Source organism: Vicugna pacos, chromosome 6 (genome assembly GCF_048564905.1).
Source record: "Vicugna pacos chromosome 6, VicPac4, whole genome shotgun sequence".
Classification (NCBI taxonomy): Eukaryota; Metazoa; Chordata; class Mammalia; order Artiodactyla; family Camelidae; genus Vicugna; species Vicugna pacos.
This window is the reverse complement of record NC_132992.1, coordinates 5181392-5199198: the sequence shown is the minus strand read 5'-3', so window position 1 is coordinate 5199198 and position 17807 is coordinate 5181392. Positions and strand designations below refer to the sequence as shown.

Genomic DNA, 17807 nt, shown 5'->3' with positions numbered 1-17807 from the left:
ATCCGCGGTGCTAGAAGTCAGAACAGCGGTTACATCTGGGTAGGGGGTTGTGCCTGGAAGGGGACAAAAGGGGGTTTCCGTGTGCCAACAATGCTTTCTTGACCTGGCTGGTGGTTACATGGATATATAGCATGTACACTTATTTTGTATGCAATTAAAATTTTACATAATAAAAAAATGAGTCTAACATCTACTTTACGGGACAAATGAGATAACATATGTAGAAAGTCTTTAATCTGTCCTTGGATGGTTCCCACAAATTCCTTCCCTCCTGCCTATTGTCTTGGAGCCTCATGAGGGCAGGAGTTGTGACATCCTCACCTCTGACCCCTTGTGGTAGCTGGTATACAGCAGGCACTCCACAAACATTGGTCGATTTAAATTTAGCGCTCCAGTCGTCCTTCTCAAGGCTGCTGCTCAGAAAGCCCATCAGGAAAAAACAGCTAAAGCCCCTTCATGACATCTCTCTCCAAGATGAACCTGCATTTTTGCACTTCACGCAAACATGAAAGTAAAGGGGAGACACTGATGGGGGGATTATAGTCACCACCTAGGACCCAGAGGCACAGGTACTTTTCTGGCCCTGAAATGATGAAACTACATGACAGAGGGCACAGATACAACTTTTGGCCAGAGGCCCAGGCCATCAGCTCCAGACATTCCCAGGATGAGGCCATCTCCACACTCACATTTCTCTTAATGGGATCCCTAGAATTCACATTCCTGCCTCCAGCCCTAACACTAGGCAACACTTCTGAAGGTCAACACAGATTTCCTAGAACCTCACAAAAAGAGACTTCGAAGAACTCCTAGGGGATTTTTCGACTCTGCTCAGGAGCCACCAGCATGAGGAAGGGGAGTCAGAGGAGCTCCATTTTATCTACACTAGATGTTGGGTTCTGTGTAAAAAGTTGGGTGAGAGGAGTGTAAAACCACTGCTGTCTGGTCAAACCCACTTCTTTTACAAAAGGAGGAAACTGAGGTCCACACAGGGGAAGGGACTTGCTAAAAGTCACACAGCTAGTCCACTCCAGTGGCTCTTCCCCTGGCTTCTGTTAACAGCGCCCTTAATCCTCCAATGGTGGTACCAGGGTTGGGAAGTCAGGGGTCTCCTGAGGAACAGACAACCTAGGAAGTTGTCTCCAGGGTTGGAGGATCATCCCAGAGGGAACTTTCACCCACTTGCCCCACAGGCCCAGCTCTCTCTGCTGAACTCTCAGACATCCTCACCCAGGGCGAGTCTGTGAAATGGGATCATAATTGTCCCCGTTCACCTGTTAAGAACCATCACATCCAGGCTCTGAGGAGCCTGCCAGTAGAAGGGGGCGGGGGGCAGCCGGCATTACAGAGCCCTTCCATGCATTGGAGGCTTTGACCACCCCAATCTCTGATGAGGAAGTTGGGGCTCCGAGAAGATCAGCCAGCTAACTAAGTTGACACGAGAAAACTCTCTTTGTGGTAAAGGTCCAGCTCCCCTGGGCAGCTTGCTTGTTCACCTCATCTAACAACCAGAGGGGCCTTAGGGAGGTGGTCAGTGTCAGTTCAGGTCTGGTTCCTGCCAGTGGGAAACTTGTCCCAGACCAGCATACACTCACCCACATCCACACACCACTGTGCCCCCTGCCCAAGTCTCTCCCAAAGCTGCTGAATGGGAGCCACTTCCGGTGCTGAAAACACATCTTGGGAGATGGGTGGTTCAGGGAAGAACAGGACTCTGGAAGTAACTGTGAAGTGGCCAAGGTGTCAGTATCCCTGTCACCACGACTCTCTCAGGAATACCTCACACGGAGGCAGCTGAGAAACACAGGGTCAGAAACCACAGCAGCCTTCCAGCGGATTATAGAATACAAGGTGTCAGGGGCTGTGCTCTCTTCACCTGCCTCCAGGGACCTTCCCACCTGCCACTGAGGCAGCCAGGCATGTATCCTCTCTTCCCATGTGCACTCCTAATCTACCACGACCTGCGTGGCCTCAATGCCCACCCCTCCGAGCCTCCTCTCTTCCTAAAGTGAAGACACTCATGCGCACCTTGCAGAGATACAGTGAGGATTAGCCAGACCCGCTCATGCTGTGAGACGTGCACAATGCCGGGCCCAGACTCGGGTCAACTGTCGACAGCACCCCGCAGACCGTCTGGCTGTTCCCATGCCCACCCTAACTCTGCCCAGGCCGGGCTCGCGACAGGGGGACCACAGCTTCTTTTCGCCACATAGACAGCTGACTGGATACGGAGCAGCCTCCTCGCACCGCTTCCTCACACAAGGGGGAGAAGGAGGTATGCGAGGCGGCTGATGCTGAGAGGACCTGGCCCCTCTCCTCTGGGAAACCTCGGGTGCTCCCTCCCGTCAGGGGGTCCTAACTTGATGGAAGTCTGTCTCCCAGCTCCTCCCGAGGCGCCAGGTCTCTGACTGCCGCTCCCACCCGGTCCCTCGGGTCACAGTGCCAGATTTTGGAGCGCGCCCTGAGGCGCAGCGGGTTCCAGTCAGAGCCAGAGCCGGAGCGCCCAAGGCCAAGGCCGGCCATACCCCGGAGGCGCCGTCAAGGACCGGGCGACTGACTTGGGGACACGAGGGAGCGCCCCGGAGCAATTCGCCCCCGCCAGCCCCCGCCCCGGGCCGCGCGCCCCGTCCCGCCCGTCGAGCCCGCGGACCGGCGCTACTCACGGCGGGAAGCTGTGCGGCGGCGGGCGCGGGGGCCACGGGGGGCGCGTCTGGGCGCGCGGCGCGCGGCTCGCTCTGCTCCGCTCCCTGCGCGCCCGGCGCCCGCCCGCCCGCAGAGCCGCTGTGGAGCCGAGGGGGCGGAGCGGCCGGCCCCGTCCCAGGCGCCGGCTGGAGGCGCGCCCCGAGGCCCGAGACGGGGTTCGGGGCGCCCTCTGCTGGGAGCCCCCTCGGGACAGTCCCCGGCTGAGGGCAGAGAGCCTCCGGCCTCCTCGGGCTGGCCACCTCCGGGCCCCTGAAGTTCCCAGGAAAAAGGGCGAGAACCAGTGACAAGACCTCCAGGGCGTCTTTATGAGCTCGGCCGCTCACCTGCTGTGTGGCCTTGGGTGAGTCAGCTAACCTCTCCAAACCTTATCTGGAAACGGATTTAAATGAGCAGATGCAATTGATATAGCCTGGCAGGATCACTCAGAAAGTGGTATTTTCTAGTCCCCCGCTCTCACACAAACACCGTGAGAGAGGAAGTCTCACCAGGGACTAGGCTACTTCCTCCCTCCCAGCCAGAATGCTGCGACAATGCACAGATTCTTCTGGGAACCTCACCATCCACGGTTCACAGTGGGGTGGAGACCGTGATGGGGAGGGACACTCCCCTCCTTACCACTCCACCCCATCCCCTCACCACCCCCACCCCTGCTTGGGAGCAGCCTGGCCTCCGTGCCCCCAGCCCTGCTTGGCGCGGTTGGTTGAGTGAAGCCTCACATTACCATCAAGCCTCCCCTAATGAAAGACTTCCAAAAATCCCGGGAGGAAAAAGAAATGAGAGTGGAGGGGGCGGTGGGAGGAAGGAAGTGGAAACAGAATTCCAGCCAAGTTCATTTCAAGAGGCTGTTTAGGGAAAGGAAATGAAGGTCCCTTCCCAAAGCCTCCATCCCTAAGTTATCCAGGGGCCTCTCAAGCCACTCTTAGAGGAAAGAGCATTAGACTCAGAGTCATTTGGTTCAAAGCTCTGCCCTGCCGTCTGGGGTGTGAGTGTAGTCTTGGGCATGGCACCTGAACTTGTTCTTCACCAGCAAAGCCAGCATACACCCCTCCTTACATCATCTAATGGAGGATTGAAACGAGTTAGAGGGTGTAAGATGCACCTAGAGGACCTCTACCTGTGTGAGTGAGCAACGTTCCATCCCTGCTTTAGCCTTTCCAGATACTGGGCTATTTTCAAGTCCAGATGAACCAGCCTTCCTCTGACCCCCTCCCCACCAGCTGACTGGTACCTGAGCATCTGTGATAGCCTCTGGAAAAATCCCACTGCCTCCTCATTTATAAAATTGACAACATCCCAGGCAGTGCAGGCTCTGAGCCACCTCTTCCAAGAGCACGAGGCTACCTTGAGTAGAGTTGTGTCCAAGAACAGAGAAGGCTTTCCAAGTCAGTGACCACTAGTGAGGCTTCACCAGCATAGGGAGGCTCTTCATCCTCAGACCACCCTCAAAACAGCCCCATTTCAGTTATTTTTTGCTGTGTAACAAACCACCCCAGCCTTGGTGGCATGAAGCAATAATTTTGTTAGACTCACATACTGAGGGTCAGAAAGGCAGAGAGTGTGCAGCACATATGGCTTACCTCTGCTCCACATGCCTGGGGCTTCACTTGGGAAGACTTGAGTGGTTGGGAGTGACTTGAATCCCTGGGGGCTGGAATCCTCTGGAGGCTTCTTCATTCACATGGCCGGTGCCTGGGCGATGATGAATCCAAGGCTGGGCTCAGGAAAGGCTTCTGGAACAGCTGCATGTAGCCTCTCCATCCCTTCCCCTCTGAGCTTATGCTTAATATTTAATTTACAGCAGCAGCATCCCCTTGCCCAAGGCAAAACAGACATTCTTGGGCTTGACCCACAGCAAACTAGTCAAAGAATGACACAGCTGGAAGGGTCACTGTCAATCATCTCATCCAGCTGAGGAAAACTGAGGCTCAGAGAAGAGATGTGACTTGCCCAAGGTCACATAGCTGGTGCGAGCCAGAGCTAAGATTAGAACCAGCTCCGCTCCCAATTCTCAGTCTGATACTCTTTCCACTGTACCTGCCCAGTTCAATAGCTCAGGAAGGTACCATGTGGAAATGCATTTTATGCTTGAGGTGGACTGCCTCACCTGAGAGCAGCGACAGACTACTGAGCACTGAACACAGGGCCAAGGCAGCAGTGGGCAGAGAAGGGGAGACCCCAAGGGTGGTGGCAGCAAGGACACCTACTCCAGAATGAAGCCAGATGGAGGCCCAGGTATGAAGAGCTAAGAATTATGCACCCCAGCCTCAGCTCCTGCATTGTTCCCACAGCTGACCAAACAGAGTCCAAATGCCTGTCCTGGCATTTAAGGCTCCAACCTGCATGTCCCCACCATGCACATACATCCTCTTCCCTCCTATGTGTGCACATCCAGCCCTTTTGCCATCTTGGATTACTAGCCATTCTTGCCTCCATGCTTTTGTTTAAGCCATTCTGCACCACCCCCTCATCCTACCCTTCAAAAATCCTATCCTCAAGTGCCCTCTTGGGTATCTTGTCTCCCTTGGAAACTTCCCTGATCTGCCCTCTAGATGGCTTTCTCCCCTGAACCCTCCCACTCTTGTCTTTTACCTAACTGGCATTCCCCTTCCTCTATTTTAGTTGTAATTAGCATCCACGTCTCTTTCCCTCAAGGGCAAGGAGAATGCCTTGTTCATCTTTATACCTGTACAGTGCCTAATATCCCCAACCCGCTATGCCTGTTAAATTGAATTAATAGAATATATGTGCCACAAGGTAAGGGATCATGACTGTCTTGTTATCTACTGTCCCCCAAGGGCACCCGAGTACCCGGCACTTGGAAATCATATGTTGGATGGAGAGATGTATAATTGATGTTAATAACTGCCACGTATTACATTACAGGGGTTCTCAGCCCGGAATGCACATCAGAATCGCTCTGGGAGTGTTTAAAATTCCTCATGCTCACACTGCACCGCACACCAATTACATCAGAACCTCTGGGAGTGGGGGCTGGGCATCAGTAGTGGTTAAAACTCCCCAGGTGGCTCCAATGTACAGGTAGAGGACCCTTTGTTTATGTCCCAGAGACCGAGGGAAATGAAAGCATCCTCCATCAACCCACCAAACAGCAAGCACACCAGAGCACCTGCTCTGTACAAGACCCTCCATGGGCCTGTGAGACAGGTGAGCCACAGGAGCCTGAAGCTTCCACAGGACGAGCAGACAAGCCCTCAGGGAAGATGTCACCGTGGTGAGCAGTAAAGGGCAACGAAAGTGGTGATATCCTCAAGGACACTTTGGTGCCCGGCAAGTTTAGGGAACTTACTAGCCTGCCAGTGGGGAAGCAGGGACAGGATTAAGATGCTGAATGTGTGGGCCAGGGCTGCCGGCACTGGGGTGGGCATAGAGGATGCATAGTACGAGGGCTAAATGCAGGGACTCCAGTGCCAGGTGCCTAGCGTGGATCTCAACACACAACCCACTGTGTAATCCCAGCTTCTTGATCTCTCTGTGCCTCATTATCCCCTGGGTTATTGTGACCATTGCATTAGCTGTGAATACGTGTGGACTTAGATCTGTCTGGCACATGGTGTTCAATGAGTATTGGTATGTTTATCGTTCCCTAAATGTCTAGTGTGAGCTCCCCTAGAGGAGGAAATGGATCTTACTCGTCTTTATACCCCGCCCATCTCCAGCCTGGCCCTGAGCAGGTTCCGAGCAAGTGTCCAGTGAAGACTGGACTGCAGGCTTCTCGACAATGCATCCAGTGCTGACTCCTTTCTTAGACTATGAGGACAGGCCTGGAGAGGGCACAGGTGGGTTCCTCCCCAGCTGGCTCACCCACTGGGTGGAAGGCAGGCTGGAAACCTCCTCCTTCCAAAGGTGGCCTTGTGGCCTGGCTCCTCAGCCCTTCCCAGCCCTGCCCACCTTGCCCTGTGCCCTCTATTCTCCCTCGCCCAGCCAGGCAGGGTTGGGGCGTGGGGCAGGCTTGACAGCCCTTCCTGCTTCCCCTCTCTGGAGGCCCGCTGGCTCCTGCAGAGGTGACTGCTTCAACCTTTAGCCTTGCTGGACTCAGCAAGGCCTTTACCCCACCATAGGGATGGGGCTGGGGAGAGGAGGAGAAACAGAAAGGGGCTGGAATGTGGGAGGCCTTGCCTTTCCCTGGAAGCCCTGGAGGATGGGAAGTTCCTGGGCACATGCGCACACCCATTCACTCTGCAAACATTCAAGGGCACGCCCGCCCCTCCCCTTCCCCATCAGTGCTGGTAGAGGAGGTAGAGGCACAGTGCTGGGAAGTGTCAGCCCTACCCCAGCAGGCATATGAGGGGCCTGAGGGCAGGAGAAGCTTGATTCAGACTTGGAAGAAGAGGACCCCGAGAGGAGGAGGTGGAAGGAGGAAAGGAGGACATATTAGGTGGAAGAGGGTGTGGGTACAAAGGGCTGGGGGTCTTAAACCACTTGCCTGTACTGCCTTGACTCCCACCTGAGCCAGCACAGGGGTCACACTGTGGGATCGTGATCCAGGCATATGCTGTCTCCTTCTTTTTGGGGCAGAGGTTAGTAACACAGGCCCTGGGTACTTGGCCAGGGACCCCAAACCTGCCCTCCTTTAGGGTACAAATTCCACCACCTACTTCTTTAGGCTCAGGAATCAGATAGAGAAAATCCTCATTCCCCCAACCCCAGTATCCATGAGATCACGGCCTTGGCCAATCAGGTATTTCTGCCAAGCACTTTGAACTCCAAGTGAATAATGCCAAGGTGGTCACAGCGGGCACCAGAGGCCGTGAAGACATCCTGAGCAGATTGCTCCAGCCTCTAGAGCCTCTGGTTCCTGCTCTTCCAGCCTCCCATCAACTCCAAGTCCCTCTAGTCTTCCAGTAAATCCCTGCGTGCTGCGAGGCTGGGAGAGACAAGGAATGTGCTCAACGCTGAAGGGCCAGGAATCAAACCAAGGCATCTTCTGCCACATCCAGTTTTCCACTTTGTTATAGAGCTTCCAACACCGGAGAGAGGTGGGTGGAATTCCTGGATAATGGTGAAGGGAGGCCCAGGGATGACAGCGTGCAGCAGGTCCAGAGAGCAACCAGTCCAGATTGGAGCAGGGGAATCTGCAGGGGAACAGAGGGCACCAGGAGTGAAGCCTCCAAGAGAAAAGCAAAAACTATCCATCAGGCAATGTGTTTTAACCTATTGAGTGGTGTTCTTTGAGAGAAAAGTTTAGGGATAGATTTACCTTAGGCGTATAGAAAAATTAAATGACTAAATGATGAAGTGACTATTAATCCTAGAAAAAAAACCAAAATGGTGTATAAATAAGGAAATGTTCATCACAAGCCACTACAGCTCAGCTTTGAGCTATGAATAATATCCATACGTCATAATAATAGGAGTGGGGCTCAAGTGTGGGGCAGGATGGAGCAGAGGATGCTGGTTTTCAGTTATAAGACCTAAGTTATTTGCTCTTTAAGAGAATGTACATAGGTTATTTTTATTTAAAAAAATTTTTTAAAAATAGGTGGGATGAGATTGATAGAAAAAAGGCAGGTAAAATCACAGCTGAACATATCAGAGTTCATACTCTTCATAGTCACGAATAATAACCAAGCACTTACTATACACTGATCACTATGTTGTTATAATCCCCATTTTACAGCTGAGATTTAGTGAGACTCACAGAGCTAACATGTAGCAGAGATGGGATTTAAACCCAGGTAGTCTAAGTCCAGAGCCCCAACTGTGCTGCAAAGCTCTAAGCTCTGCACGGACTGTTAGAAAGAGCAGAAGTGGCGAAGGTGGAGGGAGTGCAGTGTGACCAGGATAATTCAAGAAGTGCCCGCATCAGGCACAGCAGGGCCAGTAGGCTCCTCCCCCTACTTTCCCACTTAACACTGGCCAGAGGACACAGCTTTGGATTTGAGATAAACCCTGAGTGAGAGTATCTCTGTGAAGAACAACCTGACTAGGGAAGCATCCTAGTGAGGGTGATGGGGGCCCTCGCAAGTAGAGCAGAGGTAACTTACCCTCCATGAGAGACACGGGGCAGAAAAGGAAAGACAGCTCCATCTAGCGGCGAAATATACAATCGCACTTCATGCTCAGAGTAAAACTTTTTTTTTTTTTTTTGGCAGTTTGTCCCCAAACTGCACGATTCCCACCCAGTCCCCAATAGGAACGCTAGACCAACAATACACCCAACCCACTTACACAGCTCATAAACTGAAAAATAAAGAAGTCTCCCAAAACAGAACAAAAAGACAAAAATATGGGGAAATATGGAGAAGCGTTCAGAGGCATAGAGAACAGATCTAAAAAGTCAACATTAGTCTAAAATTAGTATTAGGAGAAAAGAGAGCAAATTAAAAGGAAGAAATAGTAAAAGAAATATGAGAAGAAAATTATCGTTGGCTAAAAAATCAAATAAATAAAAAATCTTCAGACTAAAGGAACCCACCAAGTGCCAAGCGGGGTTAGTGAAAAAAAGGTCTATACCTAGGCATATAATAATGAAATTTAAATTTAAATTTCATTATTATATGCCTAGTAATAAAGAGAAAAATCCTAAAAGAACTCAGAGGGGAACAAGCACCTTGCCTCAAGAAGGATACAAATTAGACCAACAAAAGACTTCTCACTTCTCAAACCAAATTGTCCACTAAGTATGAGAGTAAAATGAAGCATTTTTACAAAAGGGCTTAGAAATTTTACCACACACATCTAATAACAAAAAAATTACTCTAGAAGTGTAAAACTGTTTAAAGTATCCAAGACAGACAATGCCACAGTGTATAAGAAATAGCTTGAGCAAAAGATGACCCAGAAAAATGGAATACAACTGGAAAGAAAATTAGAGAATTCTTTAGGGACTGGCCCTTGAAAGATTCTCAGTCAAGCTGCCGAATTTTGATGACACGGGATTCTATTTTCTTCTTTATGCACCCAATACTGCTTGTTCAGAAGTCTTAGAATCACCAGAGCCCTTAAATTTAGGGATTCAGAATTTTGTGGGAGTACGGCTGAGGAATGTGAATCTTTAACAAGCCCCTTAGGAGATTTCCTGTCTACACAAAAATGGGAAACCCAACACATAATTGTTTCTAATGGGAACTTAATCATAAAGTACATCTTATTGATTGGTTTTTAATTTTTAGAAACAACCTATAAGCAAAGAATGAACTAGTTCAAGGAGAGGTACAGATCCAAATGTAATGTGATAAATCTCGACAACACAAAAAGTAATTATCTATCAAATTTGGGAAGTGGAAAGGGGAGACAAGGTAGAAGGAAGGGAATTTACTCTGGTTTTTACGATTTTTGTAACAGAAGACTCCTAAGGGAAATGGCTGATACCAAGGCTTAGGCAGGAAGAGTACAATGTGAACCCAGAACATCTTGTGTGGAAAGTAAGAAAGTGCTCTGAATGGAAGGTAACTGCCATGTGGAGGCAGAGAGAGCCAGCTTGAAGGGGCTCCCACTGGCCAGATTTGGAATAATGTGAGTATTGAAATAAATGACAGGAATAGATAATAACATATTGAACAATTCTAAAAGAATCCATGTGTTCTAATCTGATATTTAAAAATAAAAATTAAAGCAAAGAGAGGCAAAGAAAGGAAAGCAATTTTTTTAAAGAAAAATGCCAATTCATAAATGTAGAAGAAGTGATGGAATTAGAAAAGTCGCACTTTACCACCACATAGTAATGAGTGATTCAGGCAAGATTCATTCCTGGATATTAAAACCATTGACTGAAAGATGGTTGGAAAACAGGATGCTCACAGGGTCTTTAAGGATCACCCCTGATTACTACTCACTAATGACAAGAGGAAAGAGTACCTTTAAAGCAATGGAGGAATCTGGCAGATAGCATCTAAATAAAATGTCCACATTTAGCATCAGTAATAATGGGACAAACTGACATCACATGCCTGCTGATACATTGCACTGAGAGACAGAACATCATCTCTGTAGCACTCCTGCCAAAAATGCAGAAACTGAACGTAATCATGAGGAAACAATCAGACAGATCCACACTAGAAGACATTCTGCAAAACACCTGGCGTGGACTCTTTTAAAAACATCAGTGTCATGAAAGAAAAATCGAACTATTCTACATTAAAGAAGACTGAAGAGACAGCAACTCAGGGCAATGTGTGATGAGTGATTGGATCCTGGATTTTTAAAAAGTTGAAAGGGACGTTATTGGACAATTGTGGAAATTTGAATATGGAAGTTTTATTATGTAATAGTATCAGTGCTCCGTTTTCTGAGTGGGAGGATTATATTGTGGTCACGGAGGAGAGTGAATGTCCTTCCTCTCGGGGCATGCATGTTGAGATGTTTTGGGCAGAAATGGCATCTGCAACTGTTCCTCAAATGGTTCAGCAAAAAGGAGAATATGTATATATATGGAGGGTGAAAGAAAGCTAAATATGGCAAGCTGTTAACAGGTGATAAATCTAGGTGAATTCTTCTTGCAACTCCTTTGTAAGTTTAAAATCTTTCAAAATCAAAAATTGGGAGAAGTGATGCATGACATTTCTTATTGTAAATTAGCAGGAAAACTAAAAATAGAAATTGTTCAAAGCGGTTGTCGTTGGGGACTAACACTGGGGCAGGCGGAAAGGGAGCCTTCTAGTTTTCGTTTTATGTATTTTGAACTTTTTGTGCTTCTGCTATGTTTCTATATTACTTCTATGATCAAAGAAAACTAGTTAATTAATAAAACATGTACAATTGAAGTTGCTCTGAGAATAGCAAGCTTGTATACATGGATGCCTCTTCATTCCAGAAAAGAATTAATAAGAATTAATATGTTCCTGGTCCATTAATGTGCATTAAGTCTTTAGACCTACTAATGAGTGCAAGGTTCTTAGAGCTCAGTCAGGCTCCCTCAGCCTCATCTCTCAACAAGAGCACTTATTAAAGGGCATTGCATTCTTCCATCAAAGGAAAAAAAATACTGCTAAGAGCACTAAACATCACTAACGTGGAGACACATGACGATGCAAATATCCTTCAGAAATAGATGCAAATGACAAAATGAGTAGAATCATACCTCGATTTTTATGTCCTTTTTTTTTTACTAAGAAGTTCTTTGTCAATCTACCTAGCTCCTATTTGGGCCTACAAAATAATTAAGGAACCTAGAAAGGTTCACGTTTTATTCTATCTTTTCATTCATTTTGATCAGTGCAGAGAAATGACTTGCCCAAATCACATTGCTGATTATTGGCCAATGCTTACTTGGAAAGCAAGCCTCTTTCCATATACCCTAACCCTGTAGTCTTGGTCCTGATTCCCCCAAGCTGTGTGAGTGTGGACAGGTCACTCAACATCTCCTGGCCTTCGCTTTCTCACTTATAAAATCAAGTAGTGGGATTAGATTGACACGTAATCAGCCCCCATGGTCCCTGATGGTAGCCACGTATTTCACTGGGAGAAATGAAGGTCCAGCAAGGCTCTGCAACTTGGTAAGTTTCACCCTACAAGGCAACCTTGAACTTGGCACAAGTACTCATTTAATATTGACTCATCTGAACAGACCTCACCTTAATTTAACCAAGGAACACAATGTGACAGTTTCAGGAATCCAGCAACCAGGAAACTCAGCTGATGTGACTCAGTTTAACTCATTTGACTTAATCAGAACAACCACCTATGAGCCATAACATTCCTAAGAAAGAAAGAAAAGAACGGAAACAAAGAAAGAGAGAGAGAAAGAAAGAAAGAAAGAAAGAAAGAAAGAAAGAAAGAAAGAAAGAAAGAAAGAAAGAAAGAAAGAAAGAAAGAAAGAAAGAAAGAAAGAAAGAAAGAAAGAAAGAAAGAAAAGAAAGAAAGAAAAGAAAGAAAGAAAAGAAAGAAAGAAAGAGAAAGAGAAAGGAGGGAGGGAGGGAGGGAAGGAAGGAAGGAAGGAAGGAAGGGAGGAAAGAACAACTCAACTAATAAGCTTTGCTAAAGGATAATAATCAATTTTAATTCTGCAGGAATTGACGATTTAGCAACTGTGAACCAAACTCAGGATTAATCACTCCTGTGGTTGTGAATGATGTGAATGAAACCCTGGAAGCCCCCCAAAACCAGGATCCCCTGTGTCTTCTAGTAGGTGAAAATTTAAAACCAGAAGGTACCTTAGAGATTATCTAACACCTTCATTTACTAGAAGGAGAAAGGAAGCCAAAAGAGGGTAGTGACTTTTACCCAAGTTCACAGTTGTCTGGGGCAGAGGCAGGGTTAAAGTTCAGGCCTCCTGACCTTGGGTCCAGTGGACATCCCTCTTGGTAAATACCAAAGACCGAAGCCCTTGGTAAAGCTGAATCTCCTCATTATGACCTAGCTGAGCCTGAAATAATTCAACAAGAAAACACGATACCCTGAGCTGTGGGGCATAAAGGAAGCATCTAAGAAGATAGGAAATAGAAAACACATTCATGGTAACCAAGGATATGAACAGTGTACTGCAGGACTAGCTCCCAGGAGTTTGGATAAAATCAAAGGAAACTTCTCCAAATACATTTTATTTTATTTATCTCCCAGCTTCAAACATTTATTTAAAAATGGATTTACAAAGGACACGATACCATAATTTTTTTTTGCATGTGTGTGTTTTAAATAACTCTTGTTAAGAGTTGGCTTAGTATTAAAAAGAAACATCTTCATTGCAAATAAACTTTTTTAAGGCTTTTTTAAGGCAGAGATAACTACTCTTAAATTTTTAATGTATTTCCCTCTATCCATATTTATATGTAAAAACACGCTTTTGTTTTTAATTGGGATCACTTAGCATATATTTGTTTTGTATTTTGCTTTTCTCTCTTAATCTTGAGACTTCTCCTGTGTAATTAAAGAGTCTTGAAAACATTACGATTCCATTAAATGCGTGTAATATAAGTTATTTCACACTTCACATACTGTTAACATTAAGTTGTACATTTTTCATTATGAGAAATACCACCATGATCATAAGATTCATAAAGTAGGATTTTAAAAAATGGTCATAGATGAGAGGGACTATTCATCAAGTTGTGTCAAGACAATAATTATCCCTTGGATAAAACTGAGTTGGCTCTAGTCCTCACTGGACACCAGCAGAGATTCCCAATGGCTCAGAGATTGAAATGTTAAGACATTAAATCGTAAAACTATTAAAGGGAAACATAAGAGAAGTGTGTTAGAGCCTTGGAGAGGTGAAGACTTTTCCAAGTATAACAAAAGAATTCAGGACACATAAAATTAAGGTTTGATAAATGCAATCACATAAAAATAAGAACAAATTTCATGGCAATAAAAAAAAAGAGGAAAGCCGAAAACAAATGACAAACTGGGGGAAAAAAATTTGCAACACACTCACAAAGGGCTATTTTCTCTCTGATACATAGAGATCTACACATCATTAAGAAAAAGACTAGTAAGAAAAATGGACAAATGATATGAACAAATAGTTCACAGAAAAGGAAATACAAATGTCTCTAACTCATATAAAAATGATGCTCACACAACATTGTAAACTGTTCTTCAATAAAAATGTATTAAAGGAAAAAAATGTTCAACCTCACTCATAACAAGAGAAATACTAACTAAAACTCCAGTGAGGTAAAATTTTCACATATCAGTTTAATAAAAACCTGAAAGTTTGATAAGGCTGCGGTGAAATGGGCACTTTGACACATTGATGGTACGAGCATAAATTAGGACAATCTATAGACGGCAGGTGGGCAGTATCTAACTAATTATAAACACACAGGACCTTTACCCAACAACCCCATTTTAAGGAACTTACCCTAGAGATCCACTTGTACATAAGAGGTAAAGATAAGGTTACCCATTGCAGCATTGTTTGTAATAAAAATAATGGAAAAAAACCTAAATGCCCATGAATAGGAGGCTTATTAAATAAAACATGATATATACAATGGAACACTGTGACACTACAAAATAATGAAAAAGCTCCTTGTAGATTATTATGGAAATATCTCAAAATACATTAAGTGAAAAAATAATAAAGTAAGGCATAGAACAGTGGAATCTGGCATGATATATGATAAAATTTGTGCAAAAAATGTATGTGTGTATATATATTATGTATATATGCATACATACATATTTGTATTGGATTTTACAGGCATAAAAACTCTCTGGAGCAATAAGTAAGAAACTGTTACCCCTGAAACTTACTGGGGAAGGGTGAGAACTGGGTGGATAGGGTTGAGAAAGAATATTTTTACTATACATCTTTTTATACTTTTTGATGTTTGAACCACTTGAACATATTATTCATTCAAAAACTGAATTAAATAATCGTTAAATACGTCCATGCAACCAAAAAACTGGGAAGCATACTTGCAGTATGTATGACAGAAACTGCTAATATTCATACTGTATAAGTAGATTTTTTCTAATGAATATCTTAGAAAAATAAACAAAGGATATAAACAGATTTTTTTAAAAAATACCAGTAGAAATATTTTTCAGTGTTTAATCTCAGCAAACAAATGCAAATACAAAATAGACAGCATTTTATTTTTATTTTTATTTTTATTTTTTAAACACTTTTTTATTGAGTTATAGTCATTTTACAATGTTGTGTCAAGTATAGACAGCATTTTAAAATCCTCCACCTTGAGCAAAGGTTTTTTAAAATAATAATATCCAGTATTAATTAGTGCAGAACAGGGACACAAGCCCCTATTCTTGGTGGGATATCAATGGGTACAATTTCTTCAAAAGGCAGTTCAGTAATCAATAAGTGTCAAAAGCCTCAAAATTACTCATCTTTGGCAAAGTAATTCCACATCCAAGAAAGACTTCTGTAATAATCACCTCTGGTCAGAACAAAGGCGCAGACTACAATGCACCCAGTGTGGTGCAGCTGGGTCAGAGAGGTGGCGAGTGTGCTTCGTGAAGTCTTGACCAACTGGAGACCTGGAAGCCCATGCTCTGCTGCCATCTAGTGCTTTCCAGGCAACTGCACCCAGCCGGAGAGGAAAGCTGTCACCTCCATCAAGTAACACCAAGGGGCTCTCTCTTCTATTTTTATTTAACAAACATAATGAAGCATTTACCATGTGCCAAGCATTGTGCTCAACACAAGTATTCCCTCACAATCCTTATAGAAGTCCTATGAAATGGGTACTTTTATCGGCCTCAGAGAGGTTAGGTAACTTTCCCAAGGTCACAGAGCTACTAAATGGCTAAGTTCAGGATTAGAACAAGGTGGCATGCTAGCACCAGGGCCTGTGCTCTGAACCATCTCCTTTGAGGGTCAAAGGTCTGTGTGATACTAACAGTACTCAGAGAGAATCTCACAGCCACACAGCAACGCCACCCTCCCCCTGCCCCTGGCCCTAGCAGGAACTGAGCTCACCTCTGCCCTATAGGACGTCTATCATGAGTCAAAGACAACCACAGACCCAGGCGAGATCCAGCAGGTTTCTTTTTTTTTTTAATTTTTCTGTAAAACAGTTCATATATTTAAAAAGATATAAAAGGTAATATAACAGATACTCAGCACCCAACTGCTGCTTGAAAAATTGACGGTTTCCAGTGGTGCTGCATTAGTGATAAGGTTCATCGCTCACAGCTCACTGGCTTGTTTTCTGTCGCTGTATTAACACATGAGAGACATCAACAGGGCCATAAATGTGATGCCACTGTTAGAGCAATCCTTTCCCTTCCTAATAGATCGTCCTCCCTCAATTACAGTTCACTGTATCTCACTGGAGACATCTGCAGTTTGGGTCACGCAGCAGTTGCTTCACAGTGGAGCCAAGAAAGCTTCTGATTATTTGTTCTGGTCTAAGTAGATAGTGGCTCCCAACCAAGGCTATGAACCTGGAACTCTGGGGAGTCCTTGAAGGAAGGGGGAGCCCAAGGGCTCAGCTAGCATAATTTAGAGACCAGAGTTACTGACTCCTTAGCAGATCCATGAAAGATCTGGAGGTACTTGCCAAGGTTTACATGAGTGCCTTTTCCCATATCTTTTATATGATTTTTAAAGAGGTCTGAAACCTTCCAAAAAATTTAAGAATCATCCCTACAGATGAAGAGTTGGCAAATAATCCACAGGCCAGATCCAGCCCGATGCTTGCTTTTGTACAACCTACCTGCTCAGGATGGTTTTCATGTATTTTAAATGGCTGGAAAAAAATCAAAAGAATAATATTTCATGACATATGAAAATTATAAGAAATTTAAATTTGGGTCAATAAATAAGATTTTATTGGAACACAGCTATACGCATTCATTTACGTAGTGTCATGGCTGCTTTTGTGGTACAAAAGCAGAGTTGAATGGTTGCAACAGAGAGGCAATGCCTAAAAATTCACCATCTGGCCCTTTTCTGAAAAAATTTACTGACCCTGCCAGAGATGGGAGTAGAAAACACATCTTGTGAATTTATGTACCTCTGTTTTTCACTGGTATGTAGGTGCCGTCATGGTTGATAAAGTACAGATTCATTTCAATATTAACACAGTGGACATTAGTCATTGGACTACATTAGTCCTCTTGATGTGTTTGGGGAATTCCTACCATATGAGTCTTGTTGGGAGAGAGTCAGCCTCCTCAGACAGAAGGCCAGATACTCCTCTCTCCCACCTCCCTGCAGCCAGGGCATGGACATGGGACTTGGAATCAGCCCATTAGAGACTTCATCTAAGATTCTGAAGCTGGAGTGGGTCACACAAAGCTGGCAGTAGCAAAGAGAGCAGTTACAACTTCCAAGAGCAGCAGGGCCAGAAGGATGGGAGTGCCTGAAGCAGTGGCCCATTTCTGGTTGGACTTTCGGTGGTCTTCCTCACCAGACAGTCCCTAACGAATGGTTTTGGTTGTCCTGGTTCTGGCCAGGACAAGCTCAGACACTAGATGAGACAGCCTGCGTCACTCACTTCCCACAGGAGAGAGAGGCTGAAGGCAGAGGTCGGTAAGTATGAACTACAGAATGACAGACAGCGGCTGATCCAGTTTTGTATCTTCAGCATCTAAGGCAGAGCATAGTGCTTAAAATGTGCTCACTGTTGGTGAGAGCACCAGTAAGTACATGAGCTGCTGAGAGCATACACTAGGGATCTCTGACTTCAGTTGACCGCAGCTACAGGAAATTGTCAATGAGAGCTTCCCACATC

At 45.4% G+C, this 17807-nt stretch overlaps 1 protein-coding gene across 1 annotated transcript in view; it reads right to left on the bottom strand.

Moving 5' to 3' along the window:
• The window catches only part of LOC102541641 (death-associated protein kinase 2), a 106566-nt gene extending 103776 nt beyond the window's left edge, over window positions 1–2790 (bottom strand). Inside the window, exon 1 of the mRNA XM_072962268.1 lies at window positions 2664–2790. The gene's annotated coding sequence lies outside the window, so the exon portion shown is untranslated. The remainder of the gene's footprint in view (window positions 1–2663) is intronic.
• Between the last annotated feature and the right edge of the window lie 15017 nt (window positions 2791–17807).